General features: G+C 43.7%; 1 pseudogene; it reads left to right on the top strand.

Moving 5' to 3' along the window:
* The first annotated feature begins 8,795 nt into the window (after positions 1-8,795).
* Positions 8,796-18,450, top strand: LOC135507490 (60 kDa lysophospholipase-like; annotated as a pseudogene).
* The last annotated feature ends 314 nt before the right edge of the window (positions 18,451-18,764 follow it).

The raw sequence follows: 18,764 nt of genomic DNA, 5'->3' as shown, positions 1-18,764 counted from the left end.
TGTAAGACATTCAGTCCCTACTATAGGATGTGTACACACAGACACACAGTATGTAAGCCATTCAGTCCCTACTATAGGATGTGTACACACAGACACACACACGGTCTGTAAGCCATTCAGTCCCTACTATAAGATGTGTACACACAGACACACACACAGTCTGTAAAATATTCAGTCCCTACTATAGGATGTGTCCACACAGACACACACACAGTCTGTAAAATATTCAGTCCCTACTATAGGATGTGTACACACACACAGTCTGTAAGCCATTCAGTCCCTACTATAGGATGTGTACACACAGACACACACACACACACACACACACACACACACACAGTCTGTAAGCCATTCAGTCCCTACTATAGGATGTGTACACACAGACACACACACAGTCTGTAAGCCATTCAGTCCCTACTATAGGATGTGTACACACAGACACACACACACACACACACACAGTCTGTAAGCCATTCAGTCCCTACTATAGGATGTGTACACACAGACACACACACAGTCTGTAAGCCATTCAGTCCTTACTGTAGGCTGCATACGCGCACACACACAGTCTGTAATCCATTCAGTCTATACTATAAGAGGTGTCCATAACAGTAAGATTTTTCCCATGTTTTGAGACATGCTCATTTCATGTCATGCTTCCTTCCCAGTTCCAGATATCAAAAACTAAATCAAAATGGTAAAATAAAGAAAACTCAAGATCTGACAACGAAGCAACATGAAAAGAAGAAAGAAACTGTGGCGGTCAAACTCGAAAAGGTATTACAGAAGAAAGAAACAGCTCAAATCTGTATTGGACATGACATCATAAAGACAGGAAGATGATACACTTCAACAAGAAGCAAATGAAGAAGTTATTCAAAATCTTCAAGAAGACACAGCCTCCCCAAGAGAACAGCCATTCTCACCTCAGCAGGTAAATGTCCCTGCCATCATCTCAACTTATGAAAGAAGAGAGACATCTCTACAGACACCAGGACCAATGAAGATATCTACCCCAAAGGAATCACCAAAAAAGAGGAACAGAAGAAAGAAAACACAATAAAAATGTAGGTCAAAGTTGCGTTACACAGAAGAGAAGCTTCTGGAGAGGACCGAAAAAAAAACTCAAGAAAAAAATGAAAAAACTTCAGATGATGGCCAAGAGGAAGCAGGGAATTGTCAACATGGAAGGCAGAGAGGTCCAGAAGAAAACTACGAAGAGAGGTCATCAGAGAACATTACCCAATAACAGCCAGAGAAGACTAATGCGCACACTTGTTAACGGCTTCCTTCATCAAGATGAAGTCTCCACTGTAATGAATGAGAAATCTGCAGAAATCCGGAAAAAGGGACAGATATTCCGTAAGAGAGCCTTAACGGACACTATCTTCATAGAAGATTTCTGTCTGATAAGGCCAACCTTTCCAAGCCTCAATTATTTAAACTTAAGCTATTTTGGACTGGCCACCAGAGAGTTACAGACAAAGAAACGTGTTCTTGCAAAACGCATGAAAACTTTGGCTTGAAGATAAAGAAGCTGCACCAGCTTGGGGGTCATACAAACATCATCCCCTGCATGGTGATGATGACGTGCTGTTCTAATGTTTTTGTATGTGTTGTTTTTATGTGTTCTCTGTTTTTAGCATACAGTGGCTTGCGAAAGTATTCACCCCCCTTGGCATTTTTCCTATTTTGTTGCCTTACAACCTGGAATTAAAACACATTTTTGTGGGGTTTGTATCATTTGATTTACACGACATGCCTACCACTTTGAAGATGCAAAATATTTTTTTCTTGTAAAAAACAAGAAATAAGACAAAAAAACAGAACTTAAACATGCATAACTATTCACCCCCCCCAAAGTCACTACTTTGTAGAGCCACCTTTTGGAGCAATTACAGCTGCAAGTCTCTTGGGGTATGTAAGCTATAAGCTTGGCAAATCTAGCCACTAGGATTTTTGTCCATTCTTCAAGGCAAAACTGCTTCAGCTCCTTCAAGTTGGATGGGTTCTGTGGTGTACAGCAATCTTTAAGTCACAGTTTCTCTATTGGACTGAGGTCTGGGCTTTGAATACGCCATTCCAAGACATTTGAATGTTTCCCCTTAACACTCGAGTGTTGCTTTAGCAGTATGCTTAGGGTCATTGTCCTGCTAGAAGGTGAACCTCCGTCCCAGTCTTAAATCTCTGGAAGACAAACAGGTTTCCCCTCAAGAATATCTCTGTATTTGGCACCATCCATCATTCCTTCAATTCTGTTATGCACTTGAGTGAAGACCCAAAAGCGGTTTAACAGAAACAGAGTTCTTTTAATTAGAAAACAGGAATGGCATAGATCCTCTTCCGACGTTGTCAATGGCACAATAGACTACCCGCAGAGAGGGCGACAAATGAAACATAAAGTCCCTCTGATGAATAGCTGGGTAGCGGCGACAGGCTGCAGGTCGCTCTGGGTCGGTGCGGGTCACAGAGGAACGGTGGTACCTGATCACACGTAGCATATGATGAACTGGACACAGTGCAAACGAAAGACAGTTAGAAGTGTACAGGATGCACCTGCCAGGCAGACTCCGACAGGATAGGACTAGGAGGAAGCAAACAAGACGATAGCTTGCTTCTGGCATGAGAAACACAAACGAGAATCTGACACCGAAAGTAGCAGGAACAGAGAGAGAAACAGAGACCTAATCAGAGGGAAAAAAGGGAACAGGTGGGGAAAGGGTGAACGAGCTAGTTAGGGGAGATGAGGAACAGCTGGAGAAGGAGAGAAAGAGAAGGTAACCTAATAAGACCAGCAGAGAGAGACAGAGTGAAGAGAAAGGACAGGAACAGACATAATAAGACATGACAAATTCTGACCAGTTTCCCAGTCCCTGAAAAACATACCCACAGCATGATGCTGCCACCATCATGATGGTGTTCTATAGTTTTGGCAAGTCAGTTAGTACTACTTTGTGCATGACACAAGTAATTTTTCCAACAATTGTTTACAGACAGATTATTTCACTTAATCACAATTCCAGTGGGTCAGACGTTTACATACCCTAAGTTGACTGTGCCTTTAAACAGCTTGGGAAATTACAGAAAATTATGTCATGGAGCAGGAGGTAGCCTAGTGGATAGAGCGTTGGACGAGTAACCGGAAGGTTGCAAGATCGAATCCCCGAGCTGGCAAGGTAAAAATCTGTCGTTATGCCCCTGAACAAGGCAGTTAACATTTACATTTACATTTAAGTCATTTAGCAGACGCTCTTATCCAGAGCGACTTACAAATTGGTGAATTCACCTTCTGACATCCAGTGGAACAGCCACTTTACAATAGTGCATCTAAATCATTTAAGGGGGGGGGTGAGAAGGATTACTTTATCCTATCCTAGGTATTCCTTGAAGAGGTGGGGTTTCAGGTGTCTCCGGAAGGTGGTGATTGACTCCGCTGTCCTGGCGTCGTGAGGGAGTTTGTTCCACCATTGGGGGGCCAGAGCAGCGAACAGTTTTGACTGGGCTGAGCGGGAACTGTACTTCCTCAGTGGTAGGGAGGCGAGCAGGCCAGAGGTGGATGAACGCAGTGCCCTTGTTTGGGTGTAGGGCCTGATCAGAGCCTGGAGGTACTGCGGTGCCGTTCCCCTCACAGCTCAGTTAACCCACTGTTCCTAGGCCATCATTGAAAATAAGAATTTGCTCTTAACTGACTTACCTAGTTAAATAAAGTTGAAAACAAATCTATTTTGTGAATTGCACCAATCCCTCCTGCAGCAAAGCACACCCACAACATGATGCTGCCACCCCAGTGCTTCACGGTTGGGATGGTGTTCTTCAGCTTGCAAGCTTCCCCCTTTTTAGTCCAAACATAACGATGGTCATTATGGCCAAACAGTTCTATTTTTGTTTCATCAGACCAGAGGACATTACTCCAAAAAGTATGATGTTTTTCCCCATGTGCAGTTGCAAACCGTAGTCTGGCTTTTTTATGGCTGTTTTTTAGCAGTGGCTTCTTCCTTCCTGAGCGGCCTTTCAGGTCATGTCGATATAGGACTCGTTTTACTGTGGATATAGATACTTCTGTACCTGTTTCCTCCAGCATCTTTACAAGGTCCTTTGCTGTTGTTCTGTGATATACTTGCACTTTTCGCACCAAAGTACGTTCATCTCTAGGAGACAGAACGCATCTCCTTCCTGAGCGGTTTGATGCGGCGTGGTCCCATGGTGTTTATACTTGCATACTATTGTTTGTACATATGAACGTGGTACCTTCATGCATTTGGAAATTGCTCCCAAGGATGAACCAGATTTGGCCGATTTCTTTTGATTTTCCCATGATGTCAAGCTAAGAGGCAGTGAGTTTGCGGTAGGCCTTGAAATACATCCACAGGTACACCTCCAATTGACTCAAATGAGGTCAATTAGCCTATCAGAAGCTTCTAAAGACATTTTTTATTTTACCTTTATTTAACCAGGTCGGCAAGTTGAGAACAAGTTCTCATTTACAATTGCGACCTGGCCAAGATAAAGCAAAGCAGTTCGACACAGAGTTACACATGGAGTAAAACAAACATACAGTCAATAATACAGTAGAAACAAGTCTATATACGATGTGAGCAAATGAGGTGAGATAAGGGAGGTAAAGGCAAAAAAAAGGCCATGGTGGCAAAGTAAATACAATATAGCAAGTAAAACACTGGAATGGTAGATTTGCAGTGGAAGAATGTGCAAAGTAGAAATAAAAATAATGGGGTGCAAAGAAGCTAAATAAATAAATATATAAAATCTATACAGTAGGGAAAGAGGTAGTTGTTTGGGCTAAATTATAGATGGGCTATGTACAGGTGCAGTAATCAGCGAGCTGAAATAAGGGGGGACTTTACCTAGCAGGGTCTTGTAGATGACATGGAGCCAGTGGTTTTGGCGATGAGTATGAAGCAAGGGCCAGCCAACGAGAGAGTACAGGTCGCAATGGTGGGTAGTATATGGGGCTTTGGTGACAAAACGGATGGCACTGTGATAGACTGCATCCAATTTGTTGAGTAGGGTATTGGAGGCTATTTTGTAAATGACATCGCCGAAGTTGAGGATTGGTAGGATGGTCAGTTTTACAAAGGTATGTTTGGCAGCATGAGTGAAGGATGCTTTGTTGCGAAATAGGAAGCCAATTCTAGATCTAACTTTGGATTGGAGATGTTTGATGTGGGTCTGGAAGGAGAGTTTATAGTCTAACCAGACACCTAGGTATTTGTAGTTGTTCACGTAAGTCAGAGCCGTCCAGAGTAGTGATGTTAGACAGGCGGGCAGGTGCAGGCAGCGATCGGTTGAAGAACATGCATTTAGTTTGACTTGTATTTAAGAGCAATTGGAGGCCACGGAAGAAGAGTTGTATGGCATTGAAGCTTGCCTGGAGGGTTGTTAACACAGTGTCCAAAGAAGGGCCAGAAGTATACAGAATGGTGTCGTCTGCGTAGAGGTGGATCAGAGACTCACCAGCAGCAAGAACGACATCATTGATGTATACAGAGAAGAGAGCCGGTCCAAGAATTGAACCCTGTGGCACCCCCATAGAGACTGCCAGAGGTCCGGACGACAGACCCTCCGATTTGACACACTGAACTCTATCAGAGAAGTAGTTGGTGAACCAGGCGAGGCAATCATTTGAGAAACCAAGGCTGTCGAGTCTGCCAATGAGGATGTGGTGATTGACAGAGTCGAAAGCCTTGGCCAGATTAATGAATATGGCTGCACAGTAATGTTTCTTATCGATGGCGGTTAAGATATTGTTCAGGACCTTGAGCGTGGCTGAGGTGCACCCATGACCAGCTCTGAAACCAGATTGCATAGCAGAGAGGGTATGGTGAGATTCGAAATGGTCGGTAATCTGTTTGTTGACTTGGCATTTGAAGACCTTAGAAATCAGGATAGGATAGATATAGGTCTGTAGCAGTTTGGGTCAAGAGTGTTCCCCCCTTTGAAGAGGGGGATGACCACAGCTGCTTTCCAATCTTTGGGAATCTCAGACAACATGAAAGAGAGGATGAACAGGCTAGTAATAGAGGTGGCAACAATTTCGGCAGATCATTTTAGAAAGAAAGGGTCCAGATTGTCTAGCCCGGCTGATTTGTAGGGGTCCAGATTTTGCAGCTCTTTTAGAACATAAGCTGACTGGATTTGGGAGAAGGAGAAATGGGGAAGGCTTGGGCGAGTTGCTGTGGGGGGTGCAGTGCTGTTGACCGGGGTAGGGGTAGCCAGGTGGAAGGCATGGCCAGCCGTAGAAAAATGCTTATTGAAATTCTCAATTATGGTGGATTTTAAGTGGTGACAGTGTTTCCTATCTTCAGTGCTGTGGGCAGCTGGGAGGCGGTGTTCTTATTCTCCATGGACTTTACAGTGTCCCAGAACTTTTTTGAGTTAGTGTTGCAGGAAGCAAATTTCTGCTTGAAAAAGCTAGCCTTGGCTTTTCTAACTGCCTGTGTATATTGGTTTCTAGCTTCCCTGAAAAGCTGCATATCACCGGGGCTGTTCGATGCTAATGCGGAACGCCATAGGAGGTTTTTGTGTTGGGGCAAGGGGGCAGAATTTTCACTTTTGGATAAATAGCGTGCCCAATTTAAACTTCCTGATACTCATGCCAAGAATATCAGATATGCATATTATTCATAGATTTGACTAGAAAACACTCTGAAGTTTCTGAAACTGTTTGAATCATGTCTGTAAGTATAACAGAACTTATGTAGCAGGCAAAACCCCGAGGACTAACTGTTCAGATTTCTTTTATTTTGCCTCTCTCTGTTCCCTGACTTGTAATTTCCAAGGAATATTTCTTCGGAACCTGTATTCAGTTCCTACCGCTTCCACTGGTAGTCACCAGTCTTTGGAATTTGGTTGAGGTTATTCCTTTGTGCAATGAAGCAGTAGGCCAACTATGAACTAGGTACACTTTGTGAGTTGCGCAAGACGTGAAAAGTTGCGCTGGTTTGTTTTCATTCATTGAACACAGATTGCCCCGTCTACAATTTGATTGATTATTAACGTTTAAAAATACCCAAAGTTGTATTACAAAAGTAGTTTGAAATATTTTGGCAAGGTTTATAGGCAACTTTTGAAATATTTTGTAGTGACGTTGCGTTTTTTGTAAGCTGTTTTTTTCTGGATCAAACGCGCTTTATAAATGGACATTTTGGATATATATGGACGGAATTAATCGAACAAAAGGACAAATTGTGATGTTTATGGGACATATTGGAGTGCCAACAAAAGAAGCTAGTCAAAGGTAATGCATGTTTTATCTTTTATTTCAGCGTTATGTGTAGCGCCTGCAGGGTTGAAATATGCTAACCCCTTTGTTTACTGCTGGTGCAGGCTATCAGATAATAGCTTCTTATGCTTTCGCCGAAAAGCATTTTTTAAATCTGACATGTTGGCTGGATTCACAACGAGTGTAGCTTTAATTGAGTATCTTACATGTGTGATTTAATGAAAGTTAGAATTTTATAGTATTTTATTTGAATCTGGCGCTCTGCATTGTCCCTGGCAATTGGCCAGTTGAGACATTTGCGTCCCGCCTATCCCTAACTAGTTTTAAGGGCAGTCAGGTCTGGGGAGAACCAAGGGCTATATCTGTTCCTGGTTCTAAATTTCTTGAATGGGGCATGCTTATTTAAGATGGTTAGGAAGGCATTTTTTTTAAATAACCAGGCATCCTCTACTGACGGGATGAGATCAATATCCTTCCAGGATACCCCGGCCAGGTCGATTAGAAAGGTCTGCTCGCTGAAGTGTTTCAGGAGCATTTGACAGATGGCATCATGAGGATTGAAAATTGTGTGGATATATTGAAGCAACATCTCAAGATATCAGTCAGGAAGTTAAGCTTGGTCGCGAATGGGTCTTCCAAATGGACAATGACCCCAAGCATACTTGTGGCAAAATGGCTTAAGGACAAGTCAAGCTATTGGAGTTTCCAACACAAAGCCCTGACCTCAATCTAATAGAAAGTTTGTGGGCAGAACTGAAAAGCGTATGCGAGCAAGGAGGCCTACAAACCTAACTCAGTTACACCAGCTCTGTCAGGAGGAATGAGACAACATTCACCCAACTTATTGTGGGAAGCTTGTGGAACGCTACCCAAAACGTTTGACCCAAGTTAAACAATTTAAAGGCAATGCTACCAAATACTAATTGAGTGTATGTAAACTTCTGACCTACTGGGAATGTGATGAAAGAAATAAAAACTGAAATAAATCATTCTCTTTATTATTCTGGCATTTCACATTCTTAAAATAAAGCGGTGATCTAACTGACCTAAGACAGGGAATTGTTACTAGGATTAAATGTCAGGAATTATGAAAAACTAAGTTTAAATGTATTTGGCTAAGGTGTATGTAAACTTCCGACTTGAACTGTAAGACATTTCCCAATACATGAATGATTAGAACTATATTCCAAACAGCATACTTTTCATATTGATGCGATTCTCACATTTGCCACTAGGGTTGAGTGCAATACAAGACATGTACATGATTTACTGGGAATGGTAAACCTGGGCTCCATTCGGTAGCCAAACGCTTTCATAACCAAACGTTATTGAATGTTGCAGATAGAAATGCCACGAAAAGAGCTGACGTGAAACCTTATTCTACATGTCAGAAAGAGCGTGTGTTCTACATGGCATATTTCTATCTGAACGCTCCAAAATGTTGCGTACTGCTACCCTCTTTTCAAAAGTAACACCACACTCAGATCTATATAGGCTATTACTGGGCTCACCTTTCCTGAACTCTGACTGATTAGTTATGTTGCTCTGTACACTAATGGCAACACCTTCTCTCTCTGTCTCTCTCTCATCCACAGTGCTCTCACCCCCAGGCCCTAATGTGTTTGTGAAGGCCCTGCGAAAGCTTCCCAACCTCCATGATGAGCAGTATGCCCTGGACGACAGCACAATTGGCTCACAGGAGAACACCCTTGTCCTGCCGTAAGTCACCCATACACTCCACCTCCCCCCCTTACTTTGTCTTTGCTGTTATTAATATATAGGCTTGAGTTAAATGTTGACATGGTTTACTTTATTGTACAGTCTTCGTACAATCATTCAAACTGAAAATATTACTATCCATGTAACACATCATCACTATAGATTTAGACTAATGAAACCTTGTGCTATATGTGTGACAAACTTCAGATGGAGAGCTTGGAGTTTGATACAGATGATGATAAAATTAGAGTAGAGTAAGAGTAGTTAGTCTATAACTGGTGTTATAGAAATATGTGAAGGGGACCTCAGCCTACCGGTTCTACCGATACATACATTTTCAAGCCCTTAACACTTCTTTACACAAGAGATGAGTGTGTATTGCACATACTGGATTAGAATAACTTCTTAATTTGACTGTCAAATTCAAACACAAGAGTGAAGCTCTGCTTCCTGTTTTTTAACCATTGACAGCTTTTATTTCATGGCTTTTTCAACCTATAAGGCATACAACGCTTTTTCAAAGGCTCTTTGAATAGCAACATATTCTAGTGCACAGCATATCATGCCCCAACATCTGTTCCCTATGACGCCTCCATAGCAGTAGGCCTACAGGATATACAGTGCTTGTTAGGGGATATCATACACACGTTTCCATTCCCTGCATGCCTGGGAACATTTCACTCTAAAAATGTCTGTTGTTTTGACAGGACGCCGACAGACCTCGCTGATGAACTATCAAAAAGGTCCTGAAATACTGGTGTGCTACTGTGTGCCTGCGCTACGCTGTGTGGTTTGAATCCTCTGTATCCGTCCCGCCTGGTGTCAAAGGGTGCCTGGCAGGAACAGTTTGCTGCTGTTGTCTGTGTGGACCTGTCAGGGAGTGATCATTGGAGCACACACCTGCAGGGAGTTGTGCTGCAGCATTTCAGTAGCGGTGTTCACGCCTGCCTGACATTCTACCCTTATTTCCTCTCTTCAGATACCTCGCCTCGCTCCCGCTGGAGGGAGCTACTCCCATTGGTTCATGTCTAGCTAAAACCAGTGCAGAACAGTCAAGTTCTCATATCGTTTCTGTAATGTTGCAGTAGTACCCCAGGAGTTTTGCTGCTGCCAGAGAGAGAGAATAGGCCTGCGAGGGGTTGCTGGTGCCACGCTGGCAGAGAGCGAGGCTAATCTGTGTTGAGCGTGTTTGATTTCTGTAGTCTGGTTCTCAGTGCGTGTGTTCAGGAGCAACGAGAGGGCCCTCTGCTGAATATGGTCCTGGCAGGTCGGATTCAAGGGGTGTTGGCTTCAAGGGGTGTTGGCTATCGCCCCTCGATAGCCAGCAGAGGGCTCAGCTCCTCCACCTCAATCTCACTCAGAGCAGCTCAGGACCACAGATATAGAGACTGGAGGGGGCAGGGTGGGTCTGGGTTATAGGGGACAGATAAGAGAATTACAGAAGCGTGCTATTTTAATGCTGTTTGCGTGAAGGGGGGGTGGTGGCACTGTGCCTGCTTGGATCATGGTAATATTTGTTTGGAGGACTGCCATGTCAACTCCATAGCCTTCTACTCCTCATCGCTTCAAGTCTCACAGGAGATTCATAGGACGTATGGATTCAGATTCTGTCCCACAGACAAATGTATCAGTCTCATTATGTTTTCAGGGTAATTTCAGTAGTTTATTCAATCATCCTCTTTCCTCCTTGCTTCTGTAAGGTTAATTTTCATTATTACCATCATTATGTTCCTTTTTGTGGCTTCAAGTTAATGTTGATTAACACATACTAGCTGTCACCAAACATTGCTATTAAATGTCCCTAATGCCTGAGTTATTTATTTTTTATATTATGCTTTGCAGTGAGCATGTGCAGTGGACTTGAAATAACATTGACAAAGATAATGTCAATATATCCTAACATTGATTCAATTTTTTTTACGTTGTGTGGAGTAGGAAATTGGTCTATTGATTTATTAAAGAGCTGAGTGAAAAGCAGCAGTGAGATTCTTTGGGTGAAGCCTTCACCCCAACCTCCCATTTGCCTCTGTCACCACTCTGGTCCTCATCAGCAGGCCAGGCCACAGGGCAGCATCCTACCCAACCCTCTATATGCTAATACCCATTTCCCTGCCACACCGTCGGCTATACCAGGAGATAAATGCATAATTGGTGATTTGAATATTGTTTCCAGCAGCCCAATCACTAAGATTATGAACAACATATGTTTGAGGATTGTGTCTGGAGCCAGGGATAATTAGGGTAGTGTCTTTAGGCCTTTGGATAGGTGCTGAGGGTAAGCTTGCTTTTTGCCCTGCTGTTCAATTGAACCCCCAATAAGGGGATGGTTTGCACCCTCCGCCCTCCAGTGTCTTGTCCCGTGTCTTAAAAAGGGAGATTGGGGGGAAAATCTTTGCACAGCTGCTTAGTCCAGGCATAATCTCTTAATAGAGCGCAAGCGGGAGAATACTGGACGCCAAGGTTACCTCCATCTAGAGGACATATTAATATGCACGGGAGGCCAACGTTACCTCCATCTAGAGGACATATTAATATGCACGGGAGGCCAACGTTACCTCCATCTAGAGGACATATTAATATGCACGGGAGGCCAACGTTACCTCCATCTAGAGGACATATTAATATGCACGGGAGGCCAATGTTACCTCCATCTAGAGGACATATTAATATGCACGGGAGGCCAACGTTACCTCCATCTAGAGGACATATTAATATGCACGGGAGGCCAACGTTACCTCCATCTAGAGGACATATTAATATGCACGGGAGGCCAACGTTACCTCCATCTAGAGGACATATTAATATGCACGGGAGGCCAACGTTACCTCCATCTAGAGGACATATTAATATGCACGGGAGGCCAACGTTACCTCCATATAGAGGACATATTAATATGCACGGGAGGCCAACGTTACCTCCATCTAGAGGACATATTAATATGCACGGGAGGCCAAGGTTACCTCCATCTAGAGGACATATTAATATGCACGGGAGGCCAACGTTACCTCCATCTAGAGGACATATTAATATGCACGGGAGGCCAACGTTACCTCCATCTAGAGGACATATTAATATGCACGGGAGGCCAACGTTACCTCCATCTAGAGGACATATTAATATGCACGGGAGGCCAATGTTACCTCCATCTAGAGGACATATTAATATGCACGGGAGGCCAACGTTACCTCCATCTAGAGGACATATTAATATGCACGGGAGGCCAACGTTACCTCCATCCAGAGGACATATTAATATGCACGGGAGGCCAATGTTACCTCCATCTAGAGGACATATTAATATGCACGGGAGGCCAACGTTACCTCCATCTAGAGGACATATTAATATGCACGGGAGGCCAACGTTACCTCCACCTAGAGGACATATTAATATGCACGTGAGGCCAACGTTACCTCCATCTAGAGGACATATTAATATGCACGGGAGGCCAACGTTACCTCCATCTAGAGGACATATTAATATGCACGGGAGGCCAACGTTACCTCCATCTAGAGGACATATTAATATGCACGGGAGGCCAACGTTACCTCCATCTAGAGGACATATTAATATGCACGGGAGGCCAACGTTACCTCCATCTAGAGGACATATTAATATGCACGGGGAGGCCAACGTTACCTCCATCTAGTGGACATATTAATATGCACGGGAGGCCAACGTTACCTCCATCTAGAGGACATATTAATATGCACGGGAGGCCAATGTTACCTCCATCTAGAGGACATATTAATATGCACGGGAGGCCAACGTTACCTCCATCTAGAGGACATATTAATATGCACGGGAGGCCAACGTTACCTCCATATAGAGGACATATTAATATGCATGGGAGGCCAACGTTACCTCCATATAGAGGACATATTAATATGCACGGGAGGCCAACGTTACCTCCATCTAGAGGACATATTAATATGCACGGGAGGCCAACGTTACCTCCATCTAGAGGACATATTAATATGCACGGGAGGCCAACGTTACCTCCATCTAGAGGACATATTAATATGCACGGGAGGCCAACGTTACCTCCATCTAGAGGACATATTAATATGCACGGGAGGCCAACGTTACCTCCATCTAGAGGACATATTAATATGCACGGGAGGCCAACGTTACCTCCATATAGAGGACATATTAATATGCATGGGAGGCCAACGTTACCTCCATCTAGAGGACATATTAATATGCACGGGAGGCCAACGTTACCTCCATCTAGAGGACATATTAATATGCATGGGAGGCCAACGTTACCTCCATATAGAGGACATATTAATATGCACGGGAGGCTAACGTTACCTCCATCTAGAGGACATATTAATATGCATGGGAGGCCAGGATGAGCTGCCCCTGTCTAATTAGAACATGGGGTCTCGCTCTCGAACACACCCCTTTTCAACCCCCCTTCCTACTCCCAAAAGGCACCCCTTACCCCTCAGGACACAGGCAAATTAGTAACTCCTCATACAGTATCGTAGACTTCCCAGGGAGTCGCCCCCTCCCTCATCATGCCCATAATTCACACCCAGCGCTTAGTAACTGGTTTGTGCACCCTGCTGCTGAAACAGAAGGCCCAACCAAATAGACTCTCGCGTCATGACGTAGGCTAGGCTTGTTTCACTCTTTTCCTTTATCTTCTGCCTTTTCCTCATGTAAACAGAACCGGCTCCATGTCTTAATGAGTTTGTAAAGTAAACAGAATAACCAAGTCAAAAAAGAGGGGTGTCTCTACACCCCTAAAGGGATTTCCTTATTTTGTGTAATAGCCACATTTGCTTAACCTGGATTGTTTGTGTGTCTATGTAAACTGTCTGCTCTGTTGATGCACAGAGCTTCTTTGGATGTTTTCTGTAGATTTGGTTATTTTAGGATGATTATGACTCAACTTGTCTTTTCCCAGGCTGTGTAAACAAAATAAGAGGATAGTGTACACTGTTTTAGAGTACAGCCCCTTGCTGGACTCTTGCAATATGACCACAGATGACTGGGCTACAATTGGGAAGGACATTGAGGTACTTGATGTGGTCATTTTATTTATCTTGCACTTCACACTAACATTAACCATAACCCTGACTTTTACCATTTACATAAGCAGAGGCATTATAATGCAATAAAACAACAATCTCAAGTCATCCACTGAAGTAAAAGTCAGTTGTCCCTTTCCTTTTATGTAAATGTACTGTACAGCTTTTGTATTAAATACAGTACTTATTTCAAGTAGCCTGTGGCAAGATGTAGGCTACACATGTTGACCTTGGAACCTTGGGTTCAAGTCTGGTCCTGTTCTCTTTGTCTCTTGGTTCCAGAAACACTATGAGAAGTATGACGGTTTTGTCATTCTCCACGGCACGGACACCATGGCCTACACAGCATCCGCTCTGTCCTTCATGTGTGAGCATCTGGGGAAGCCTGTCATCCTCACCGGCTCCCAGGTACACCTGCCATCCATACAGCTAAACTGCTTCATTAAGATAAGAGGGGTGAAATGTTGTTTTATAACCTCTTGCAGGTGCCGATCTATGAGATGAGGAACGATGGAAGAGACAACCTGTTGGGGGCGCTGCTGATCGCTGGTCAGTTTGTCATTCCTGAGGTAAGTAGAGGAGGGAGGGACTTGGTGCAGCACTCACACACACCTGACTGCATGTCACCTGCACTTGTTTTTGAATGCAATGTAGTTGAATCATCTTGGCCAAATATCACCCTATTCCCAGTTGCACATTTTTAGATGAGAACTATATCACTTCTCTCTAAATTGAATGTGTTTTCATACTATTGTTCATGCTGTTGACTTGTCTAGCTTTTTAGCCTGCTATGGTATTAAGGTGTTATGACTGGCTATGTCCTCCCTGATTAATAAAGGTGTGAGGATGAACTTTGTTGGCAGACAATAGGCACCAAAAGCCTTAAACCACTTGTCTAACAAGACTGTTCAGTAAAGCATGAAGGTGTGACTTTCACAATACAGGACCTGAAACTGACAGATGACACTTCAGAGTTGTCAAAGCGTGTTTATCTTCAAGAGAATAACCAAATGTACACACTCTCTGGGGCCTTTATATAATGCTGTATCTAGACAATGTGCTACTATCGATAAAGATGGAATGATACATTTTAAATGAATGATATGAGGAAAATGTGATTGTAATTGTGTTTTATCAATTGGTATGTCATATGCTCTGTTACATCAATAGCACAAAATGGCTGTAACTGTTGAAGGGAGCATACAAAGTGTACAAAACATTAAGAAGACGCTTTTTCCATGACAAACTCACCAGGTGAATCCATGTGACAGTTATGATCCCTTATTGATGTCAATCATTGTTGATGAAGGGGGGGAGACAGGTTACAGAAGGATTTAAGCCTGGAGACAATTGAGACAGATTGTATATGTGTGCCATTCTGAGGGTGAATGGGCAAGACAAAATATTTAAGTGCCTTTGAACGAGGTATCGGGTGGATAGTGGCTCTGCCCTGTTTCTGTTGCCCATTCAACCACATTATTACAGCCTTCCTACTTCTGATGTACGGTAATAGTGAAAGTAATACCCTATTGTAGAAAGACTAAATCAGAACTGTATTCCTACTTCTGATATACAGTAATAGTGAAAGTAATACCCTATTGTAGAAAGACTAAATCAGAACTGTATTCCTACTTCTGATATACAGTAATAGTGAAAGTAATACCCTATTGTAGAAAGACTAAATCAGAACTGTATTCCTACTTCTGATATACAGTAATAGTGAAAGTAATACCCTATTGTAGAAAGACTAAATCAGAACTGTATTCCTACTTCTGATATACAGTAATAGTGAAAGTAATACCCTATTGTAGAAAGACTAAATCAGAACTGTATTCCTACTTCTGATATACAGTAATAGTGAAAGTAATAACCATTGTAGAATGACTAAATCAGAACAGCCATTTGGGGCCATATTTATCCAGAACTCTTCATTGTAGCTCTGTTGTGGTGAATCCACTCATGGAGGTCCTACTGTGTTTTCTGATGAGCCAGCATCGTGTGGGTGTTCCAAGTGGTCTGCATACAGCCGGGAGCTGCTTTGGGGCTGCCAGCTGCGTTTAGTCCAGTGAAAAATGAGACTGGGTTATGGGGCATGTCCAACTACCCACTAAAGACGAGGGGCTTGGCACAGACACTTAAACACTTAGATATGCCTCCCTCGCTACAGATTGAGGTGAGGATGGTTTTACTGTCTCAATCTGGTCCCTCTTCCGACGCTGGCCATGATGCTTTTTTAAATTGGTTATTATCTGCTTCTTTGATTATGCATCAGTGTCTCCTCTGCCTTCCATGGTCTCTGCCAGCATGGGGTTTATTTGGGGTATTGTGTTGCACACATTTTTGGCTAGCTAGCCGCTTGATCCGAAATCCAATGGAAGATAACTTGCTATGATTCCCTCCCTCCACAAGTTAGGTCTAAGGACCGTTGCCAAGTGAAATGATGCTGTCTCTGAACACCTTGAAGTTAATGGTTCCCCGTGCCTGGCTGTTTGATCCATCTCCTCTCCAGATGCCAGAGCTGGTGTTTTTAAAGAGATATCCTAGAGCCAGTGAATCATCAGATAGTCTGGAGGGGGGCTGGGCTTGTTGTTAAACCCGATCCTTGCTTCATACTCTCCTTCTTTGTCTACAAGCCAGACTGAGATGGCCGCTCATCCCGCTGTCTGTGTGTGTGCAGGTTAAGTCCTTCCTGCAGGCGCCCATGGAGGGCATTGTCCTGGAGACGTATGGTAGTGGAAACGCCCCTGATAACTGTGCTGACCTGCTTGAGGAGTTCCGGAATGCCACAGAGAGGGGCGTGATCATGGTCAACTGCACCCAGTGTCTGAGGGATTCTGTCACCACATCGTACGCCACTGGAAAGGTACACCAGAACCCTGTGTTCAGTGGGAGTGGGAGAGTGCACATGATGTGGATGGATGTTTGTTCACATGTCTTCCTGATCCCCTCAGGCCTTGAGTGACGCACGACTGGTGGCAGGCTGTGACATGACTTCTGAGGCTGCCCTGTGCAAGCTGTCCTACGTGCTGGCCAGGACAGACCTCAGCATAGAGGCCAAAAGAAAGGTAGGAGTCCCAGTCAAAACACACTCATTACCTCACTACACTTTGTAGGCCCCTTATAGAAAATATTTTGAAGCAAATGTCAACAAATCAAATCAAATTTATTGATATAGCCCTTCGTACATCAGCTGATATCTCAAAGTGCTGTACAGAAACACAGCCTAAAACCCCAAACAGCAAGCAATGCAGGTGTAGAAGCACGGTGGCTAGGAACTCCCTAGAAAGGCCAAAACCTAGGAAGAAACCTAGAGAGGAACCAGGCTATGTGGGGTGGACAGTTCTCTGCTGGCTGTGCCGGGTGGAGATTATAATAGAACATGGCCAAGATGTTCAAATGTTCATAAATGACCAGCATGGTCAAATAATAATAATCACAGGCAGAACAGTTGAAACTGGAGCAGCAGCACGGCCAGGTGGACTGGGGACAGCAAGGAGTCATCATGTCAGGTAGTCCTGAGGCATGGTCCTAGGGCTTAGGTCCTCCGAGAGAGAGAAAGAAAGAAAGAGAGAAAGAGAGAGAGAATTAGAGAGAGCATACTTAAATACACAGAGGACACCGGATAGGACAGTAGAACTACTCCAGACACAACAAACCTAGCCCACCGACACATAAACTACATTAGGCTGTACTATAGAGTGACATCTGTGTTAGTCCTATTTTAACAAGAAGGTAACGGCAATAGATGGCAGAGATGATTCAGATGCGGATAAAGGTCAGTGACATGATGGTGTAATCCTTGATCATGCTTGTCTGTGTTGACTGTGTTTGTGTGTTATCTGTCCTTTGTTGTCTCTGTTGTACCTCTCCAGATGCTGAGTCAGAACCTGCGGGGAGAGATGATCGCTGACCTGCAGGTGGCCAAGCTCACTCTGAGCGATGACCTGGATGAAGTCCCTGAGCATCAGCTGTAAGGAGGTGAGGCCACCGCACAGCCAGCCACATGGCCACCATCACTGAGTCTGCAGGGTTATTTTCCACCTGCCATGTTTTCATTGGGCTCTGGCTTATCTGATAGGACAGAGCTCCCATGGTACATTTTTTTAAAAATATAAATATTTTAAAAATCTCTCAAGTCATTGCAATGCCCAGCGGTAGTTTTTTACAAAGTGTTAAATCCAGCTTCATAGTGTATTTATATCGGTGTCACTTACAACACTTTACATAAAGCATTCCTCCACTGATTGTCAGTCTTTGTATTGACATGACAGCTGATGTTTTTTCTGCTGATATTTCCAGGAGCTAGAAGCCGTCCGGGATGCTCTGACACCCACATTAGCTTGTGCTGCTTCTAAGATAGGAGACTTGGAGGCCTTGGATGCCATAAAGGAGATGGTGAGGAACATTTACAGAAATACAACATGTCTTACTCTCATCACATCCCTGTATTTATAGATTTGAGATTACATTTACATTTAACATTTAAGTCATTTAGCAGACGCTCTTATCCAGAGCGACTTACAAGTTGGTGAATTCACCTTCTGACATCCAGTGGAACAGCCACTTTACAATAGTGCATCTAAATCATTTAAGGGGGGGGGTGAGAAGGATTACTTTATCCTATCCTAGGTATTCCTTGAAGAGGTGGGGTTTCAGGTGTCTCCGGAAGGTGGTGATTGACTCCGCTGTCCTGGCGTCGTGAGGGAGTTTGTTCCACCATTGGGGGGCCAGAGCAGCGAACAGTTTTGACTGGCAATATAAACTCAGCA

The sequence above is a fragment of the Oncorhynchus masou genome, chromosome 21 (genome assembly GCF_036934945.1).
Source record: "Oncorhynchus masou masou isolate Uvic2021 chromosome 21, UVic_Omas_1.1, whole genome shotgun sequence".
Lineage (NCBI taxonomy): Eukaryota > Metazoa > Chordata > Actinopteri > Salmoniformes > Salmonidae > Oncorhynchus > Oncorhynchus masou.
Note: the sequence above shows the minus strand (reverse complement) of the source record. Positions and strands in the feature narration are given on the sequence as shown.